The sequence below is a fragment of the Notolepis coatsorum genome, assembly GCF_963971535.1.
Source record: "Notolepis coatsorum genome assembly, contig: SCAFFOLD_132, whole genome shotgun sequence".
Taxonomy (NCBI): Eukaryota; Metazoa; Chordata; class Actinopteri; order Aulopiformes; family Paralepididae; genus Notolepis; species Notolepis coatsorum.
In genome coordinates this window covers 166,792-188,196 of record NW_028174855.1, presented here as the reverse complement: position 1 = coordinate 188,196, position 21,405 = coordinate 166,792, and positions in this window count along the sequence as shown.

The window sequence follows — 21,405 nt, the reverse complement described above, 5'->3', positions numbered from 1 at the left end:
AGAGAACCAGAGGAAACCAGAGAACCAGAGGAAACCAGAGAACCAGGAGGAAACCAGAGAACCAGAGGAAACTAGAGAACCAGAGGAAACCAGAGAACCAGAGGAAACCAGAGAACCAGAGGAAACCAGAGAACCAGAGGAAACCAGAGAACCAGAGGAAACCAGAGAACCAGGAGGAAACCAGAGAACCAGGAGGAAACCAGAGAACCAGAGGAAGCCAGAGAACCAGAGGAAACCAGAGAACCAGAGGAAACCAGAGAACCAGAGGAAACCAGAGAACCAGAGGAAACCAGAGAACCAGAGAACCAGAGAACCAGAGGAAACCAGAGAACCAGAGGAAACCAGAGAACCAGAGGAAACTAGAGAACCAGAGGAAACTAGAGAACCAGAGGAAACCAGAGAACCAGGAGGAAACCAGAGAACCAGGAGGAAACCAGAGAACCAGAGGAAACTAGAGAACCAGAGGAAACCAGAGAACCAGAGGAAACCAGAGAACCAGGAGGAAACCAGAGAACCAGGAGGAAACCAGAGAACCAGAGGAAACTAGAGAACCAGAGGAAACCAGAGAACCAGAGGAAACCAGAGAACCAGAGGAAACCAGAGAACCAGGAGGAAACCAGAGAACCAGAGGAAACCAGAGAACCAGAGGAAACCAGAGAACCAGAGGAAACCAGAGAACCAGAGGAAACCAGAGAACCAGGAGGAAACCAGAGAACCAGGAGGAAACCAGAGAACCAGAGGAAACCAGAGAACCAGAGGAAACTAGAGAACCAGGAGGAAACCAGAGAACCAGAGAACCAGAGGAAACCAGAGAACCAGAGGAAACCAGAGAACCAGGAGGAAACCAGAGAACCAGAGGAAACTAGAGAACCAGAGGAAACTAGAGAACCAGAGGAAACCAGAGAACCAGGAGGAAACCAGAGAACCAGAGGAAACCAGAGAACCAGGAGGAAACCAGAGAACCAGATGAAACCAGAGAACCAGTAGGAAACCAGAGAACCAGGAGGAAACCAGAGAACCAGATGAAACCAGAGAACCAGGAGGAAACCAGAGAACCAGGAGGAAACCAGAGAACCAGAGGAAACCAGAGAACCAGAGGAAACCAGAGAACCAGGAGGAAACCAGAGAACCAGAGGAAACTAGAGAACCAGGAGGAAACTAGGGAACCAGAGGAAACCAGAGAACCAGGAGGAAACCAGAGAACCAGAGGAAACCAGAGAACCAGGAGGAAACCAGATAACCAGATGAAACCAGAGAACCAGGAGGAAACCAGAGAACCAGAGGAAACCAGAGAACCAGAGGAAACCAGAGAACCAGGAGGAAACCAGAGAACCAGAGGAAACCAGAGAACCAGAGGAAAGCAGAGAACCAGAGGAAACCAGAGAACCAGAGGAAACCAGAGAACCAGAGGAAACCAGAGAACCAGGAGGAAACCAGAGAACCAGAGGAAACCAGAGAACCAGAGGAAACCAGAGAACCAGAGAACCAGAGGAAACCAGAGAACCAGAGGGAACCAGAGGAAACCAGAGAACCAGGAGGAAACTAGAGAACCAGAGGAAACCAGAGAACCAGATGAAACCAGAGAACCAGGAGGAAACTAGAGAACCAGAGGAAAGCAGAGAACCAGAGGAAACCAGAGAACCAGAGGAAACCAGAGAACCAGAGGAAACCAGAGAACCAGAGGAAACCAGAGAACCAGAGGAAACCAGAGAACCAGAGGAAACCAGAGAACCAGGAGGAAACCAGAGAACCAGGAGGAAACCAGAGAACCAGAGGAAGCCAGAGAACCAGAGGAAACCAGAGAACCAGGAGGAAACCAGAGAACCAGGAGGAAACCAGAGAACCAGAGGAAACCAGAGAACCAGGAGGAAACCAGAGAACCAGAGGAAACCAGAGAACCAGAGGCAACTAGAGAACCAGGAGGAAACCAGAGAACCAGAGGAAACCAGAGAACCAGGAGGAAACCAGAGAACCATAGGAAACCAGAGAACCAGAAGAAACCAGAGAACCAGAGGAAACCAGAGAACCAGAGGAAACCAGAGAACCAGGAGGAAACCAGAGAACCAGGAGGAAACCAGAGAACCAGAGGAAACCAGAGAACCAGAGGAAACCAGAGAACCAGGAGGAAACCAGAGAACCAGAGGAAACCAGAGAACCAGGAGGAAACCAGAGAACCAGGAGGAAACCAGAGAACCAGGAGGAAACCAGAGAACCAGAGGAAACCAGAGAACCAGAGGAAACCAGAGAACCAGGAGGAAACCAGAGAACCAGAGGAAACTAGAGAACCAGAGGAAACCAGAGAACCAGAGGAAACCAGAGAACCAGAGGAAACCAGAGAACCAGAGGAAACCAGAGAACCAGAGGAAACCAGAGAACCAGGAGGAAACCAGAGAACCAGAGGAAACCAGAGAACCAGAGGAAACCAGAGAACCAGAGGAAACTAGAGAACCAGAGGAAACTAGAGAACCAGAGGAAACCAGAGAACCAGGAGGAAACCAGAGAACCAGGAGGAAACCAGAGAACCAGAGGAAACTAGAGAACCAGAGGAAACCAGAGAACCAGAGGAAACCAGAGAACCAGAGGAAACCAGAGAACCAGGAGGAAACCAGAGAACCAGAGGAAACCAGAGAACCAGAGGAAACCAGAGAACCAGAGGAAACCAGAGAACCAGAGGAAACCAGATAACCAGAGGAAACCAGAGAACCAGGAGGAAACCAGAGGAACCAGAGAACCAGAGGAAACTAGAGAACCAGGAGGAAACCAGAGAACCAGAGGAAACCAGAGAACCAGAGGAAACCAGAGAACCAGAGGCAACCAGAGAACCAGGAGGAAACCAGAGAACCAGAGGAAACCAGAGAACCAGAGGAAACCAGAGAACCAGGAGGAAACCAGAGAACCAGAGGAAACTAGAGAACCAGAGGAAACCAGAGAACCAGAGGAAACCAGAGAACCAGAGGAAACCAGAGAACCAGAGGAAACCAGAGAACCAGGAGGAAACCAGAGAACCAGAGGAAACCAGAGAACCAGAGGAAACCAGAGAACCTGGAGGAAACCAGAGAACCAGAGGAAACCAGAGGAAACCAGAGGAAACCAGAGAACCAGAGGAAACCAGAGAACCAGAGGAAACCAGAGAACCAGGAGGAAACCAGAGAACCAGAGGAAACCAGGGAACCAGAGGAAACCAGAGAACCAGGAGGAAACCAGAGAACCAGAGGAAGCCAGAGAACCAGAGGAAACCAGAGAACCAGGAGGAAACCAGAGAACCAGGAGGAAACCAGAGAACCAGAGGAAACCAGAGAACCAGGAGGAAACCAGAGAACCAGAGGAAACCAGAGAACCAGGAGGAAACCAGAGAACCATAGGAAACCAGAGAACCAGAAGAAACCAGAGAACCAGAGGAAACCAGAGAACCAGAGGAAACCAGAGAACCAGGAGGAAACCAGAGAACCAGGAGGAAACCAGAGAACCAGAGGAAACCAGAGAACCAGAGGAAACCAGAGAACCAGGAGGAAACCAGAGAACCAGAGGAAACCAGAGAACCAGGAGGAAACCAGAGAACCAGGAGGAAACCAGAGAACCAGGAGGAAACCAGAGAACCAGAGGAAACCAGAGAACCAGAGGAAACCAGAGAACCAGGAGGAAACCAGAGAACCAGAGGAAACTAGAGAACCAGAGGAAACCAGAGAACCAGAGGAAACCAGAGAACCAGAGGAAACCAGAGAACCAGAGGAAACCAGAGAACCAGAGGAAACCAGAGAACCAGAGGAAACCAGAGAACCAGAGAACCAGAGGAAACCAGAGAACCAGAGGGAACCAGAGGAAACCAGAGAACCAGGAGGAAACTAGAGAACCAGAGGAAACCAGAGAACCAGATGAAACCAGAGAACCAGGAGGAAACTAGAGAACCAGAGGAAAGCAGAGAACCAGAGGAAACCAGAGAACCAGAGGAAACCAGAGAACCAGAGGAAACCAGAGAACCAGAGGAAACCAGAGAACCAGAGGAAACCAGAGAACCAGAGGAAACCAGAGAACCAGGAGGAAACCAGAGAACCAGGAGGAAACCAGAGAACCAGGAGGAAACCAGATAACCAGGAGGAAACCAGAGAACCAGAGGAAACCAGAGAACCAGAGGAAACCAGAGAACCAGAGGAAACCAGAGAACCAGATGAAACCAGAGAACCAGGAGGAAACTAGAGAACCAGAGAAAACTAGAGAACCAGAGGAAACCAGAGAACCAGGAGGAAACCAGAGAACCAGAGGAAACCAGAGAACCAGGAGGAAACTAGAAAACCAGGAGGAAACCAAAGAACCAGATGAAACCAGAGAACCAGGAGGAAACCACAGAACCAGGAGGAAACCAGAGAACCAGATGAAACCAGAGAACCAGTAGGAAACCAGAGAACCAGGAGGAAACCAGAGAACCAGATGAAACCAGAGAACCAGGAGGAAACCAGAGAACCAGGAGGAAACCAGAGAACCAGAGGAAACCAGAGAACCAGAGGAAACCAGAGAACCAGGAGGAAACCAGAGAACCAGAGGAAACTAGAGAACCAGGAGGAAACTAGAGAACCAGAGGAAACCAGAGAACCAGGAGGAAACCAGAGAACCAGAGGAAACCAGAGAACCAGGAGGGAACCAGATAACCAGATGAAACCAGAGAACCAGGAGGAAACCAGAGAACCAGAGGAAACCAGAGAACCAGAGGAAACCAGAGAACCAGGAGGAAACCAGAGAACCAGAGGAAACCAGAGAACCAGAGGAAAGCAGAGAACCAGAGGAAACCAGAGAACCAGAGGAAACCAGAGAACCAGAGGAAACCAGAGAACCAGGAGGAAACCAGAGAACCAGAGGAAACCAGAGAACCAGAGGAAACCAGAGAACCAGAGAACCAGAGGAAACCAGAGAACCAGAGGGAACCAGAGGAAACCAGAGAACCAGGAGGAAACTAGAGAACCAGAGGAAACCAGAGAACCAGATGAAACCAGAGAACCAGGAGGAAACTAGAGAACCAGAGGAAAGCAGAGAACCAGAGGAAACCAGAGAACCAGAGGAAACCAGAGAACCAGAGGAAACCAGAGAACCAGAGGAAACCAGAGAACCAGAGGAAACCAGAGAACCAGAGGAAACCAGAGAACCAGGAGGAAACCAGAGAACCAGGAGGAAACCAGAGAACCAGAGGAAGCCAGAGAACCAGAGGAAACCAGAGAACCAGGAGGAAACCAGAGAACCAGGAGGAAACCAGAGAACCAGAGGAAACCAGAGAACCAGGAGGAAACCAGAGAACCAGAGGAAACCAGAGAACCAGAGGCAACTAGAGAACCAGGAGGAAACCAGAGAACCAGAGGAAACCAGAGAACCAGGAGGAAACCAGAGAACCATAGGAAACCAGAGAACCAGAAGAAACCAGAGAACCAGAGGAAACCAGAGAACCAGAGGAAACCAGAGAACCAGGAGGAAACCAGAGAACCAGGAGGAAACCAGAGAACCAGAGGAAACCAGAGAACCAGAGGAAACCAGAGAACCAGGAGGAAACCAGAGAACCAGAGGAAACCAGAGAACCAGGAGGAAACCAGAGAACCAGGAGGAAACCAGAGAACCAGGAGGAAACCAGAGAACCAGAGGAAACCAGAGAACCAGAGGAAACCAGAGAACCAGGAGGAAACCAGAGAACCAGAGGAAACTAGAGAACCAGAGGAAACCAGAGAACCAGAGGAAACCAGAGAACCAGAGGAAACCAGAGAACCAGAGGAAACCAGAGAACCAGAGGAAACCAGAGAACCAGGAGGAAACCAGAGAACCAGAGGAAACCAGAGAACCAGAGGAAACCAGAGAACCAGAGGAAACTAGAGAACCAGAGGAAACTAGAGAACCAGAGGAAACCAGAGAACCAGGAGGAAACCAGAGAACCAGGAGGAAACCAGAGAACCAGAGGAAACTAGAGAACCAGAGGAAACCAGAGAACCAGAGGAAACCAGAGAACCAGAGGAAACCAGAGAACCAGGAGGAAACCAGAGAACCAGAGGAAACCAGAGAACCAGAGGAAACCAGAGAACCAGAGGAAACCAGAGAACCAGAGGAAACCAGATAACCAGAGGAAACCAGAGAACCAGGAGGAAACCAGAGGAACCAGAGAACCAGAGGAAACTAGAGAACCAGGAGGAAACCAGAGAACCAGAGGAAACCAGAGAACCAGAGGAAACCAGAGAACCAGAGGCAACCAGAGAACCAGGAGGAAACCAGAGAACCAGAGGAAACCAGAGAACCAGAGGAAACCAGAGAACCAGGAGGAAACCAGAGAACCAGAGGAAACTAGAGAACCAGAGGAAACCAGAGAACCAGAGGAAACCAGAGAACCAGAGGAAACCAGAGAACCAGAGGAAACCAGAGAACCAGGAGGAAACCAGAGAACCAGAGGAAACCAGAGAACCAGAGGAAACCAGAGAACCTGGAGGAAACCAGAGAACCAGAGGAAACCAGAGGAAACCAGAGGAAACCAGAGAACCAGAGGAAACCAGAGAACCAGAGGAAACCAGAGAACCAGGAGGAAACCAGAGAACCAGAGGAAACCAGGGAACCAGAGGAAACCAGAGAACCAGGAGGAAACCAGAGAACCAGAGGAAGCCAGAGAACCAGAGGAAACCAGAGAACCAGGAGGAAACCAGAGAACCAGGAGGAAACCAGAGAACCAGAGGAAACCAGAGAACCAGGAGGAAACCAGAGAACCAGAGGAAACCAGAGAACCAGGAGGAAACCAGAGAACCATAGGAAACCAGAGAACCAGAAGAAACCAGAGAACCAGAGGAAACCAGAGAACCAGAGGAAACCAGAGAACCAGGAGGAAACCAGAGAACCAGGAGGAAACCAGAGAACCAGAGGAAACCAGAGAACCAGAGGAAACCAGAGAACCAGGAGGAAACCAGAGAACCAGAGGAAACCAGAGAACCAGGAGGAAACCAGAGAACCAGGAGGAAACCAGAGAACCAGGAGGAAACCAGAGAACCAGAGGAAACCAGAGAACCAGAGGAAACCAGAGAACCAGGAGGAAACCAGAGAACCAGAGGAAACTAGAGAACCAGAGGAAACCAGAGAACCAGAGGAAACCAGAGAACCAGAGGAAACCAGAGAACCAGAGGAAACCAGAGAACCAGGAGGAAACCAGAGAACCAGAGGAAACCAGAGAACCAGAGGAAACCAGAGAACCAGAGGAAACTAGAGAACCAGAGGAAACTAGAGAACCAGAGGAAACCAGAGAACCAGGAGGAAACCAGAGAACCAGGAGGAAACCAGAGAACCAGAGGAAACTAGAGAACCAGAGGAAACCAGAGAACCAGAGGAAACCAGAGAACCAGAGGAAACCAGAGAACCAGGAGGAAACCAGAGAACCAGAGGAAACCAGAGAACCAGAGGAAACCAGAGAACCAGAGGAAACCAGAGAACCAGAGGAAACCAGATAACCAGAGGAAACCAGAGAACCAGGAGGAAACCAGAGGAACCAGAGAACCAGAGGAAACTAGAGAACCAGGAGGAAACCAGAGAACCAGAGGAAACCAGAGAACCAGAGGAAACCAGAGAACCAGAGGCAACCAGAGAACCAGGAGGAAACCAGAGAACCAGAGGAAACCAGAGAACCAGAGGAAACCAGAGAACCAGGAGGAAACCAGAGAACCAGAGGAAACTAGAGAACCAGAGGAAACCAGAGAACCAGAGGAAACCAGAGAACCAGAGGAAACCAGAGAACCAGAGGAAACCAGAGAACCAGGAGGAAACCAGAGAACCAGAGGAAACCAGAGAACCAGAGGAAACCAGAGAACCTGGAGGAAACCAGAGAACCAGAGGAAACCAGAGGAAACCAGAGGAAACCAGAGAACCAGAGGAAACCAGAGAACCAGAGGGAACCAGAGAACCAGGAGGAAACCAGAGAACCAGAGGAAACCAGGGAACCAGAGGAAACCAGAGAACCAGGAGGAAACCAGAGAACCAGAGGAAACCAGAGAACCAGAGGAAATCAGAGAACCAGGAGGAAACCAGAGAACCAGAGGAAACCAGAGAACCAGAGGAAACCAGAGAACCAGAGGAAACCAGAGAACCAGAGGAAACCAGAGAACCAGAGGAAACCAGAGAACCAGGAGGAAACCAGAGAACCAGAGGAAACTAGAGAACCAGAGGAAACCAGAGAACCAGGAGGAAACCAGAGAACCAGATGAAACCAGAGAACCAGAGGAAACTAGAGAACCAGGAGGAAACCAGAGGAAACCAGAGAACCAGAGGAAACCAGAGAACCAGGAGGAAACCAGATAACCAGAGGAAACCAGAGAACCAGAGGAAACCAGAGAACCAGAGGAAACCAGAGAACCAGAGGAAACCAGAGAACCAGGAGGAAACCAGAGAACCAGAGGAAACCAGAGAACCAGGAGGAAACCAGAAAACCAGAGGAAACCAGAGAACCAGAGGAAACCAGAGAACCAGGAGGAAACCAGAGAACCAGAGGAAACCAGAGAACCAGAGAAAACCAGAGAACCAGAGGAAACTAGAGAACCAGAGGAAACCAGAGAACCAGAGGAAACCAGAGAACCAGGGGAAACCAGAGAACCAGAGGAAACCAGAAAACCAGAGGAAACCAGAGAACCAGGAGGAAACCAGAGAACCAGAGGAAACCAGAGAACCAGAGGAAACCAGAGAACCAGGAGGAAACCAGAGAACCAGAGGAAACCAGAGATCCAGAGGAAACCAGAGAACCAGAGGAAACCAGAGAACCAGAGGAAACCAGAGAACCAGGAGGAAACCAGAGAACCAGAGGAAACCAGAGAACCAGGAGGAAACCAGAGAACCAGGAGGAAACCAGAGAACCAGGAGGAAACCAGAGAACCAGGAGGAAACCAGAGAACCAGAGGAAACCAGAGAACCAGAGGAAACCAGAGAACCAGGAGGAAACCAGAGAACCAGGAGGAAACCAGAGAACCAGAGGAAACCAGAGAACCAGAGGAAACCAGAGAACCAGAGGAAACCAGAGAACCAGATGAAACCAGAGAACCAGGAGGAAACTAGAGAACCAGAGGAAACCAGAGAACCAGAGGAAACCAGAGAACCAGAGGAAACCAGAGAACCAGAGGAAACCAGAGAACCAGAGGAAACCAGAGAACCAGAGGAAACCAGAGAACCAGGAGGAAACCAGAGAACCAGGAGGAAACCAGAGAACCAGAGGAAGCCAGAGAACCAGAGGAAACCAGAGAACCAGGAGGAAACCAGAGAACCAGGAGGAAACCAGAGAACCAGAGGAAACCAGAGAACCAGGAGGAAACCAGAGAACCAGAGGAAACCAGAGAACCAGAGGCAACTAGAGAACCAGGAGGAAACCAGAGAACCAGAGGAAACCAGAGAACCAGGAGGAAACCAGAGAACCAGAGGAAACCAGAGAACCAGAGGAAACCAGAGAACCAGAGGAAACCAGAGAACCAGAGAAAACCAGAGAACCAGAGGAAACCAGAGAACCAGGAGGAAACCAGAGAACCAGGAGGAAACCAGAGAACCAGAGGAAACCAGAGAACCAGAGGAAACCAGAGAACCAGGAGGAAACCAGAGAACCAGAGGAAACCAGAGAACCAGGAGGAAACCAGAGAACCAGGAGGAAACCAGAGAACCAGGAGGAAACCAGAGAACCAGAGGAAACCAGAGAACCAGAGGAAACCAGAGAACCAGGAGGAAACCAGAGAACCAGAGGAAACTAGAGAACCAGAGGAAACCAGAGAACCAGAGGAAACCAGAGAACCAGAGGAAACCAGAGAACCAGAGGAAACCAGAGAACCAGAGGAAACCAGAGAACCAGGAGGAAACCAGAGAACCAGGAGGAAACCAGAGAACCAGAGGAAGCCAGAGAACCAGAGGAAACCAGAGAACCAGAGGAAACCAGAGAACCAGAGGAAACCAGAGAACCAGAGGAAACCAGAGAACCAGAGAACCAGAGAACCAGAGGAAACCAGAGAACCAGAGGAAACCAGAGAACCAGAGGAAACTAGAGAACCAGAGGAAACTAGAGAACCAGAGGAAACCAGAGAACCAGGAGGAAACCAGAGAACCAGGAGGAAACCAGAGAACCAGAGGAAACTAGAGAACCAGAGGAAACCAGAGAACCAGAGGAAACCAGAGAACCAGGAGGAAACCAGAGAACCAGGAGGAAACCAGAGAACCAGAGGAAACTAGAGAACCAGAGGAAACCAGAGAACCAGAGGAAACCAGAGAACCAGAGGAAACCAGAGAACCAGGAGGAAACCAGAGAACCAGAGGAAACCAGAGAACCAGAGGAAACCAGAGAACCAGAGGAAACCAGAGAACCAGAGGAAACCAGAGAACCAGGAGGAAACCAGAGAACCAGGAGGAAACCAGAGAACCAGAGGAAACCAGAGAACCAGAGGAAACTAGAGAACCAGGAGGAAACCAGAGAACCAGAGAACCAGAGGAAACCAGAGAACCAGAGGAAACCAGAGAACCAGGAGGAAACCAGAGAACCAGAGGAAACTAGAGAACCAGAGGAAACTAGAGAACCAGAGGAAACCAGAGAACCAGGAGGAAACCAGAGAACCAGAGGAAACCAGAGAACCAGGAGGAAACCAGAGAACCAGAGGAAACCAGAGAACCAGAGGAAACCAGAGAACCAGGAGGAAACCAGAGAACCAGAGGAAACCAGAGAGCCAGAGGAAACCAGGGAACCAGAGGAAACCAGAGAACCAGGAGGAAACCAGAGAACCAGAGGAAACCAGAGAACCAGAGGAAATCAGAGAACCAGGAGGAAACCAGATAACCAGAGGAAACCAGAGAACCAGAGGAAACCAGAGAACCAGAGGAAACCAGAGAACCAGAGGAAACCAGATAACCAGAGGAAACCAGAGAACCAGAGGAAACCAGAGAACCAGAGGAAACCAGAGAACCAGGAGGAAACCAGAGAACCAGAGGAAACTAGAGAACCAGAGGAAACCAGAGAACCAGGAGGAAACCAGAGAACCAGATGAAACCAGAGAACCAGAGGAAACTAGAGAACCAGGAGGAAACCAGAGAACCAGAGGAAACCAGAGAACCAGGAGGAAACCAGAGAACCAGAGGAAACCAGAGAACCAGAGGAAACCAGAGAACCAGAGGAAACCAGAGAACCAGAGGAAACCAGAGAACCAGAGGAAACCAGAGAACCAGAGGAAACCAGAGAACCAGGAGGAAACCAGAGAACCAGAGGAAACCAGAGAACCAGAGGAAACCAGAGAACCAGGAGGAAACCAGAGAACCAGAGCAAACCAGAGAACCAGAGGAAACCAGAGAACCAGAGGAAACTAGAGAACCAGAGGAAACCAGAGAACCAGAGGAAACCAGAGAACCAGAGGAAACCAGAGAACCAGAGGAAACCAGAGAACCAGAGGAAACCAGAGAACCAGGAGGAAACCAGAGAACCAGAGGAAACCAGAGAACCAGAGGAAACCAGAGAACCTGGAGGAAACCAGAGAACCAGAGGAAACCAGAGGAAACCAGAGGAAACCAGAGAACCAGAGGAAACCAGAGAACCAGAGGAAACCAGAGAACCAGGAGGAAACCAGAGAACCAGAGGAAACCAGAGAACCAGAGGAAACCAGATAACCAGAGGAAACCAGAGAACCAGGAGGAAACCAGAGGAACCAGAGAACCAGAGGAAACTAGAGAACCAGGAGGAAACCAGAGAACCAGAGGAAACCAGAGAACCAGAGGAAACCAGAGAACCAGAGGCAACCAGAGAACCAGGAGGAAACCAGAGAACCAGAGGAAACCAGAGAACCAGAGGAAACCAGAGAACCAGGAGGAAACCAGAGAACCAGAGGAAACTAGAGAACCAGAGGAAACCAGAGAACCAGAGGAAACCAGAGAACCAGAGGAAACCAGAGAACCAGAGGAAACCAGAGAACCAGGAGGAAACCAGAGAACCAGAGGAAACCAGAGAACCAGAGGAAACCAGAGAACCTGGAGGAAACCAGAGAACCAGAGGAAACCAGAGGAAACCAGAGGAAACCAGAGAACCAGAGGAAACCAGAGAACCAGAGGAAACCAGAGAACCAGGAGGAAACCAGAGAACCAGAGGAAACCAGGGAACCAGAGGAAACCAGAGAACCAGGAGGAAACCAGAGAACCAGAGGAAGCCAGAGAACCAGAGGAAACCAGAGAACCAGGAGGAAACCAGAGAACCAGGAGGAAACCAGAGAACCAGAGGAAACCAGAGAACCAGGAGGAAACCAGAGAACCAGAGGAAACCAGAGAACCAGGAGGAAACCAGAGAACCATAGGAAACCAGAGAACCAGAAGAAACCAGAGAACCAGAGGAAACCAGAGAACCAGAGGAAACCAGAGAACCAGGAGGAAACCAGAGAACCAGGAGGAAACCAGAGAACCAGAGGAAACCAGAGAACCAGAGGAAACCAGAGAACCAGGAGGAAACCAGAGAACCAGAGGAAACCAGAGAACCAGGAGGAAACCAGAGAACCAGGAGGAAACCAGAGAACCAGGAGGAAACCAGAGAACCAGAGGAAACCAGAGAACCAGAGGAAACCAGAGAACCAGGAGGAAACCAGAGAACCAGAGGAAACTAGAGAACCAGAGGAAACCAGAGAACCAGAGGAAACCAGAGAACCAGAGGAAACCAGAGAACCAGAGGAAACCAGAGAACCAGAGGAAACCAGAGAACCAGGAGGAAACCAGAGAACCAGAGGAAACCAGAGAACCAGAGGAAACCAGAGAACCAGAGGAAACTAGAGAACCAGAGGAAACTAGAGAACCAGAGGAAACCAGAGAACCAGGAGGAAACCAGAGAACCAGGAGGAAACCAGAGAACCAGAGGAAACTAGAGAACCAGAGGAAACCAGAGAACCAGAGGAAACCAGAGAACCAGAGGAAACCAGAGAACCAGGAGGAAACCAGAGAACCAGAGGAAACCAGAGAACCAGAGGAAACCAGAGAACCAGAGGAAACCAGAGAACCAGAGGAAACCAGATAACCAGAGGAAACCAGAGAACCAGGAGGAAACCAGAGGAACCAGAGAACCAGAGGAAACTAGAGAACCAGGAGGAAACCAGAGAACCAGAGGAAACCAGAGAACCAGAGGAAACCAGAGAACCAGAGGCAACCAGAGAACCAGGAGGAAACCAGAGAACCAGAGGAAACCAGAGAACCAGAGGAAACCAGAGAACCAGGAGGAAACCAGAGAACCAGAGGAAACTAGAGAACCAGAGGAAACCAGAGAACCAGAGGAAACCAGAGAACCAGAGGAAACCAGAGAACCAGAGGAAACCAGAGAACCAGGAGGAAACCAGAGAACCAGAGGAAACCAGAGAACCAGAGGAAACCAGAGAACCTGGAGGAAACCAGAGAACCAGAGGAAACCAGAGGAAACCAGAGGAAACCAGAGAACCAGAGGAAACCAGAGAACCAGAGGGAACCAGAGAACCAGGAGGAAACCAGAGAACCAGAGGAAACCAGGGAACCAGAGGAAACCAGAGAACCAGGAGGAAACCAGAGAACCAGAGGAAACCAGAGAACCAGAGGAAATCAGAGAACCAGGAGGAAACCAGAGAACCAGAGGAAACCAGAGAACCAGAGGAAACCAGAGAACCAGAGGAAACCAGAGAACCAGAGGAAACCAGAGAACCAGAGGAAACCAGAGAACCAGGAGGAAACCAGAGAACCAGAGGAAACTAGAGAACCAGAGGAAACCAGAGAACCAGGAGGAAACCAGAGAACCAGATGAAACCAGAGAACCAGAGGAAACTAGAGAACCAGGAGGAAACCAGAGGAAACCAGAGAACCAGAGGAAACCAGAGAACCAGGAGGAAACCAGATAACCAGAGGAAACCAGAGAACCAGAGGAAACCAGAGAACCAGAGGAAACCAGAGAACCAGAGGAAACCAGAGAACCAGGAGGAAACCAGAGAACCAGAGGAAACCAGAGAACCAGGAGGAAACCAGAAAACCAGAGGAAACCAGAGAACCAGAGGAAACCAGAGAACCAGGAGGAAACCAGAGAACCAGAGGAAACCAGAGAACCAGAGAAAACCAGAGAACCAGAGGAAACTAGAGAACCAGAGGAAACCAGAGAACCAGAGGAAACCAGAGAACCAGGGGAAACCAGAGAACCAGAGGAAACCAGAAAACCAGAGGAAACCAGAGAACCAGGAGGAAACCAGAGAACCAGAGGAAACCAGAGAACCAGAGGAAACCAGAGAACCAGGAGGAAACCAGAGAACCAGAGGAAACCAGAGATCCAGAGGAAACCAGAGAACCAGAGGAAACCAGAGAACCAGAGGAAACCAGAGAACCAGGAGGAAACCAGAGAACCAGAGGAAACCAGAGAACCAGGAGGAAACCAGAGAACCAGGAGGAAACCAGAGAACCAGGAGGAAACCAGAGAACCAGGAGGAAACCAGAGAACCAGAGGAAACCAGAGAACCAGAGGAAACCAGAGAACCAGGAGGAAACCAGAGAACCAGGAGGAAACCAGAGAACCAGAGGAAACCAGAGAACCAGAGGAAACCAGAGAACCAGAGGAAACCAGAGAACCAGATGAAACCAGAGAACCAGGAGGAAACTAGAGAACCAGAGGAAACCAGAGAACCAGAGGAAACCAGAGAACCAGAGGAAACCAGAGAACCAGAGGAAACCAGAGAACCAGAGGAAACCAGAGAACCAGAGGAAACCAGAGAACCAGGAGGAAACCAGAGAACCAGGAGGAAACCAGAGAACCAGAGGAAGCCAGAGAACCAGAGGAAACCAGAGAACCAGGAGGAAACCAGAGAACCAGGAGGAAACCAGAGAACCAGAGGAAACCAGAGAACCAGGAGGAAACCAGAGAACCAGAGGAAACCAGAGAACCAGAGGCAACTAGAGAACCAGGAGGAAACCAGAGAACCAGAGGAAACCAGAGAACCAGGAGGAAACCAGAGAACCAGAGGAAACCAGAGAACCAGAGGAAACCAGAGAACCAGAGGAAACCAGAGAACCAGAGAAAACCAGAGAACCAGAGGAAACCAGAGAACCAGGAGGAAACCAGAGAACCAGGAGGAAACCAGAGAACCAGAGGAAACCAGAGAACCAGAGGAAACCAGAGAACCAGGAGGAAACCAGAGAACCAGAGGAAACCAGAGAACCAGGAGGAAACCAGAGAACCAGGAGGAAACCAGAGAACCAGGAGGAAACCAGAGAACCAGAGGAAACCAGAGAACCAGAGGAAACCAGAGAACCAGGAGGAAACCAGAGAACCAGAGGAAACTAGAGAACCAGAGGAAACCAGAGAACCAGAGGAAACCAGAGAACCAGAGGAAACCAGAGAACCAGAGGAAACCAGAGAACCAGAGGAAACCAGAGAACCAGGAGGAAACCAGAGAACCAGGAGGAAACCAGAGAACCAGAGGAAGCCAGAGAACCAGAGGAAACCAGAGAACCAGAGGAAACCAGAGAACCAGAGGAAACCAGAGAACCAGAGGAAACCAGAGAACCAGAGAACCAGAGAACCAGAGGAAACCAGAGAACCAGAGGAAACCAGAGAACCAGAGGAAACTAGAGAACCAGAGGAAACTAGAGAACCAGAGGAAACCAGAGAACCAGGAGGAAACCAGAGAACCAGGAGGAAACCAGAGAACCAGAGGAAACTAGAGAACCAGAGGAAACCAGAGAACCAGAGGAAACCAGAGAACCAGGAGGAAACCAGAGAACCAGGAGGAAACCAGAGAACCAGAGGAAACTAGAGAACCAGAGGAAACCAGAGAACCAGAGGAAACCAGAGAACCAGAGGAAACCAGAGAACCAGGAGGAAACCAGAGAACCAGAGGAAACCAGAGAACCAGAGGAAACCAGAGAACCAGAGGAAACCAGAGAACCAGAGGAAACCAGAGAACCAGGAGGAAACCAGAGAACCAGGAGGAAACCAGAGAACCAGAGGAAACCAGAGAACCAGAGGAAACTAGAGAACCAGGAGGAAACCAGAGAACCAGAGAACCAGAGGAAACCAGAGAACCAGAGGAAACCAGAGAACCAGGAGGAAACCAGAGAACCAGAGGAAACTAGAGAACCAGAGGAAACTAGAGAACCAGAGGAAACCAGAGAACCAGGAGGAAACCAGAGAACCAGAGGAAACCAGAGAACCAGGAGGAAACCAGAGAACCAGAGGAAACCAGAGAACCAGAGGAAACCAGAGAACCAGGAGGAAACCAGAGAACCAGAGGAAACCAGAGAGCCAGAGGAAACCAGGGAACCAGAGGAAACCAGAGAACCAGGAGGAAACCAGAGAACCAGAGGAAACCAGAGAACCAGAGGAAATCAGAGAACCAGGAGGAAACCAGATAACCAGAGGAAACCAGAGAACCAGAGGAAACCAGAGAACCAGAGGAAACCAGAGAACCAGAGGAAACCAGATAACCAGAGGAAACCAGAGAACCAGAGGAAACCAGAGAACCAGAGGAAACCAGAGAACCAGGAGGAAACCAGAGAACCAGAGGAAACTAGAGAACCAGAGGAAACCAGAGAACCAGGAGGAAACCAGAGAACCAGATGAAACCAGAGAACCAGAGGAAACTAGAGAACCAGGAGGAAACCAGAGAACCAGAGGAAACCAGAGAACCAGGAGGAAACCAGAGAACCAGAGGAAACCAGAGAACCAGAGGAAACCAGAGAACCAGAGGAAACCAGAGAACCAGAGGAAACCAGAGAACCAGAGGAAACCAGAGAACCAGAGGAAACCAGAGAACCAGGAGGAAACCAGAGAACCAGAGGAAACCAGAGAACCAGAGGAAACCAGAGAACCAGGAGGAAACCAGAGAACCAGAGCAAACCAGAGAACCAGAGGAAACCAGAGAACCAGAGGAAACTAGAGAACCAGAGGAAACCAGAGAACCAGAGGAAACCAGAGAACCAGAGGAAACCAGAGAACCAGAGGAAACCAGAGAACCAGAGGAAACCAGAGAACCAGGAGGAAACCAGAGAACCAGAGGAAACCAGAGAACCAGAGGAAACCAGAGAACCTGGAGGAAACCAGAGAACCAGAGGAAACCAGAGGAAACCAGAGGAAACCAGAGAACCAGAGGAAACCAGAGAACCAGAGGAAACCAGAGAACCAGGAGGAAACCAGAGAACCAGAGGAAACCAGAGAACCAGAGGAAACCAGAGAACCAGGAGGAAACCAGAGAACCAGGAGGAAACCAGAGAACCAGAGGAAACCAGAGAACCAGAGGAAACCAGAGAACCAGAGGAAACCAGAGAACCAGGAGGAAACCAGAGAACCAGAGGAAACCAGAGAACCAGAGGAAACCAGAGAACCAGAGGAAACCAGAGAACTAGGAGGAAACCAGAGAACCAGAGGAAACTAGAGAACCAGAGGAAACTAGAGAACCAGGAGGAAACCAGAGAACCAGAGGAAACTAGAGAACCAGAGGAAACTAGAGAACCAGAGAAAACCAGAGAACCAGGAGGAAGCCAGAGAACCAGGAGGAAACCAGAGAACCAGAGGAAACCAGAGAACCAGAGGAAACTAGAGAACCAGAGGAAACCAGAGAACCAGAGGAAACCAGAGAACCAGGAGGAAACCAGAGAACCAGGAGGAAACCAGAGAACCAGAGGAAACCAGAGAACCAGAGGAAACTAGAGAACCAGAGGAAACCAGAGAACCAGAGGAAACCAGAGAACCAGGAGGAAACCAGAGAACCAGGAGGAAACCAGAGAACCAGAGGAAACCAGAGAACCAGAGGAAACCAGAGAACCAGAGGAAACCAGAGAACCTGAGGAAACCAGAGAACCAGAGGAAACCAGAGAACCATGAGGGAACCAGAGAACCAGAGGAAACCAGATAACCAGAGGAAACCAGAGAACCAGAGGAAACCAGAGAACCAGAGGAAACCAGAGAACCTGAGGAAACCAGAGAACCAGAGGAAACCAGAGAACCATGAGAGAACCAGAGAACCAGAGGAAACCAGAGAACCAGAGGAAACCAGAGAACCAGAGGAAACCAGAGAACCAGAGGAAACCAGAGAACCAGAGGAAACCAGAGAACCAGGAGGAAACCAGAGAACCAGGAGGAAACCAGAGAACCAGAGGAAACCAGAGAACCAGAGGAAACCAGAGAACCAGGAGGAAACCAGAGAACCAGGAGGAAACCAGAGAACCAGGAGGAAACCAGAGAACCAGGAGGAAACCAGAGAACCAGAGGAAACCAGAGAACCAGAGGAAACCAGAGAACCAGAGGAAACCAGAGAACCAGAGGAAACCAGAGAACCAGGAGGAAACTAGAGAACCAGAGAAAACTAGAGAACCAGAGGAAACCAGAGAACCAGGAGGAAACCAGAGAACCAGAGGAAACCAGAGAACCAGGAGGAAACTAGAAAACCAGGAGGAAACCAAAGAACCAGATGAAACCAGAGAACCAGGAGGAAACCACAGAACCAGGAGGAAACCAGAGAACCAGATGAAACCAGAGAACCAGAGGAAACCAGAGAACCAGAGGAAACCAGAGAACCTGAGGAAACCAGAGAACCAGAGGAAACCAGAGAACCATGAGAGAACCAGAGAACCAGAGGAAACCAGAGAACCAGAGGAAACCAGAGAACCAGAGGAAACCAGAGAACCAGGAGGAAACCACAGAACCAGGAGGAAACCAGATAACCAGAGGAAACCAGAGAACCAGAGGAAACCAGAGAACCAGAGGAAACCAGAGAACCTGAGGAAACCAGAGAACCAGAGGAAACCAGAGAACCATGAGAGAACCAGAGAACCAGAGGAAACCAGAGAACCAGAGGAAACCAGAGAACCAGAGGAAACCAGAGAACCAGAGGAAACCAGAGAACCAGAGGAAACCAGAGAACCAGGAGGAAACCAGAGAACCAGGAGGAAACCAGAGAACCAGAGGAAACCAGAGAACCAGAGGAAACCAGAGAACCAGGAGGAAACCAGAGAACCAGAGGAAACCAGAGAACCAGGAGGAAACCAGAGAACCAGGAGGAAACCAGATAACCAGGAGGAAACCAGAGAACCAGAGGAAACCAGAGAACCAGAGGAAACCAGAGAACCAGAGGAAACCAGAGAACCAGAGGAAACCAGAGAACCAGGAGGAAACTAGAGAACCAGAGAAAACTAGAGAACCAGAGGAAACCAGAGAACCAGGAGGAAACCAGAGAACCAGAGGAAACCAGAGAACCAGGAGGAAACTAGAAAACCAGGAGGAAACCAAAGAACCAGATGAAACCAGAGAACCAGGAGGAAACCACAGAACCAGGAGGAAACCAGAGAACCAGATGAAACCAGAGAACCAGTAGGAAACCAGAGAACCAGGAGGAAACCAGAGAACCAGATGAAACCAGAGAACCAGGAGGAAACCAGAGAACCAGGAGGAAACCAGAGAACCAGAGGAAACCAGAGAACCAGAGGAAACCAGAGAACCAGGAGGAAACCAGAGAACCAGAGGAAACTAGAGAACCAGGAGGAAACTAGAGAACCAGAGGAAACCAGAGAACCAGGAGGAAACCAGAGAACCAGAGGAAACCAGAGAACCAGGAGGAAACCAGATAACCAGATGAAACCAGAGAACCAGGAGGAAACCAGAGAACCAGAGGAAACCAGAGAACCAGAGGAAACCAGAGAACCAGGAGGAAACCAGAGAACCAGAGGAAACCAGAGAACCAGAGGAAACCAGAGAACCAGAGGAAACCAGAGAACCAGAGGAAACCAGAGAACCAGAGGAAACCAGAGAACCAGGAGGAAACCAGAGAACCAGAGGAAACCAGAGAACCAGAGGAAACCAGAGAACCAGAGAACCAGAGGAAACCAGAGAACCAGAGGGAACCAGAGGAAACCAGAGAACCAGGAGGAAACTAGAGAACCAGAGGAAACCAGAGAACCAGATGAAACCAGAGAACCAGGAGGAAACTAGAGAACCAGAGGAAAGCAGAGAACCAGAGGAAACCAGAGAACCAGAGGAAACCAGAGAACCAGAGGAAACCAGAGAACCAGAGGAAACCAGAGAACCAGAGGAAACCAGAGAACCAGGAGGAAACCAGAGAACCAGGAGGAAACCAGAGAACCAGAGGAAGCCAGAGAACCAGAGAACCAGGAGGAAACCAGAGAACCAGGAGGAAACCAGAGAACCAGAGGAAACCAGAGAACCAGGAGGAAACCAGAGAACCAGAGGAAACCAGAGAACCAGAGGCAACTAGAGAACCAGGAGGAAACCAGAGAACCAGAGGAAACCAGAGAACCAGGAGGAAACCAGAGAACCATAGGAAACCAGAGAACCAGAAGAAACCAGAGAACCAGAGGAAACCAGAGAACCAGAGGAAACCAGAGAACCAGGAGGAAACCAGAGAACCAGGAGGAAACCAGAGAACCAGAGGAAACCAGAGAACCAGAGGAAACCAGAGAACCAGGAGGAAACCAGAGAACCAGAGGAAACCAGAGAACCAGAGGAAACCAGAGAACCAGGAGGAAACCAGAGAACCAGGAGGAAACCAGAGAACCAGAGGAAACCAGAGAACCAGAGGAAACCAGAGAACCAGAGGAAACCAGAGAACCAGAGGAAACCAGAGAACCTGAGGAAACCAGAGAACCAGAGGAAACCAGAGAACCATGAGGGAACCAGAGAACCAGAGGAAACCAGATAACCAGAGGAAACCAGAGAACCAGAGGAAACCAGAGAACCAGAGGAAACCAGAGAACCTGAGGAAACCAGAGAACCAGAGGAAACCAGAGAACCATGAGAGAACCAGAGAACCAGAGGAAACCAGAGAACCAGAGGAAACCAGAGAACCAGAGGAAACCAGAGAACCAGAGGAAACCAGAGAACCAGAGGAAACCAGAGAACCAGGAGGAAACCAGAGAACCAGGAGGAAACCAGAGAACCAGAGGAAACCAGAGAACCAGAGGAAACCAGAGAACCAGGAGGAAACCAGAGAACCAGAGGAAACCAGAGAACCAGGAGGAAACCAGAGAACCAGAGGGAACCAGAGGAAACCAGAGAACCAGGAGGAAACTAGAGAACCAGAGGAAACCAGAGAACCAGATGAAACCAGAGAACCAGGAGGAAACTAGAGAACCAGAGGAAAGCAGAGAACCAGAGGAAACCAGAGAACCAGAGGAAACCAGAGAACCAGAGGAAACCAGAGAACCAGAGGAAACCAGAGAACCAGAGGAAACCAGAGAACCAGGAGGAAACCAGAGAACCAGGAGGAAACCAGAGAACCAGAGGAAGCCAGAGAACCAGAGGAAACCAGAGAACCAGGAGGAAACCAGAGAACCAAGAGGAAACCAGAGAACCAGAGGAAACCAGAGAACCAGGAGGAAACCAGAGAACCAGAGGAAACCAGAGAACCAGAGGCAACTAGAGAACCAGGAGGAAACCAGAGAACCAGAGGAAACCAGAGAACCAGA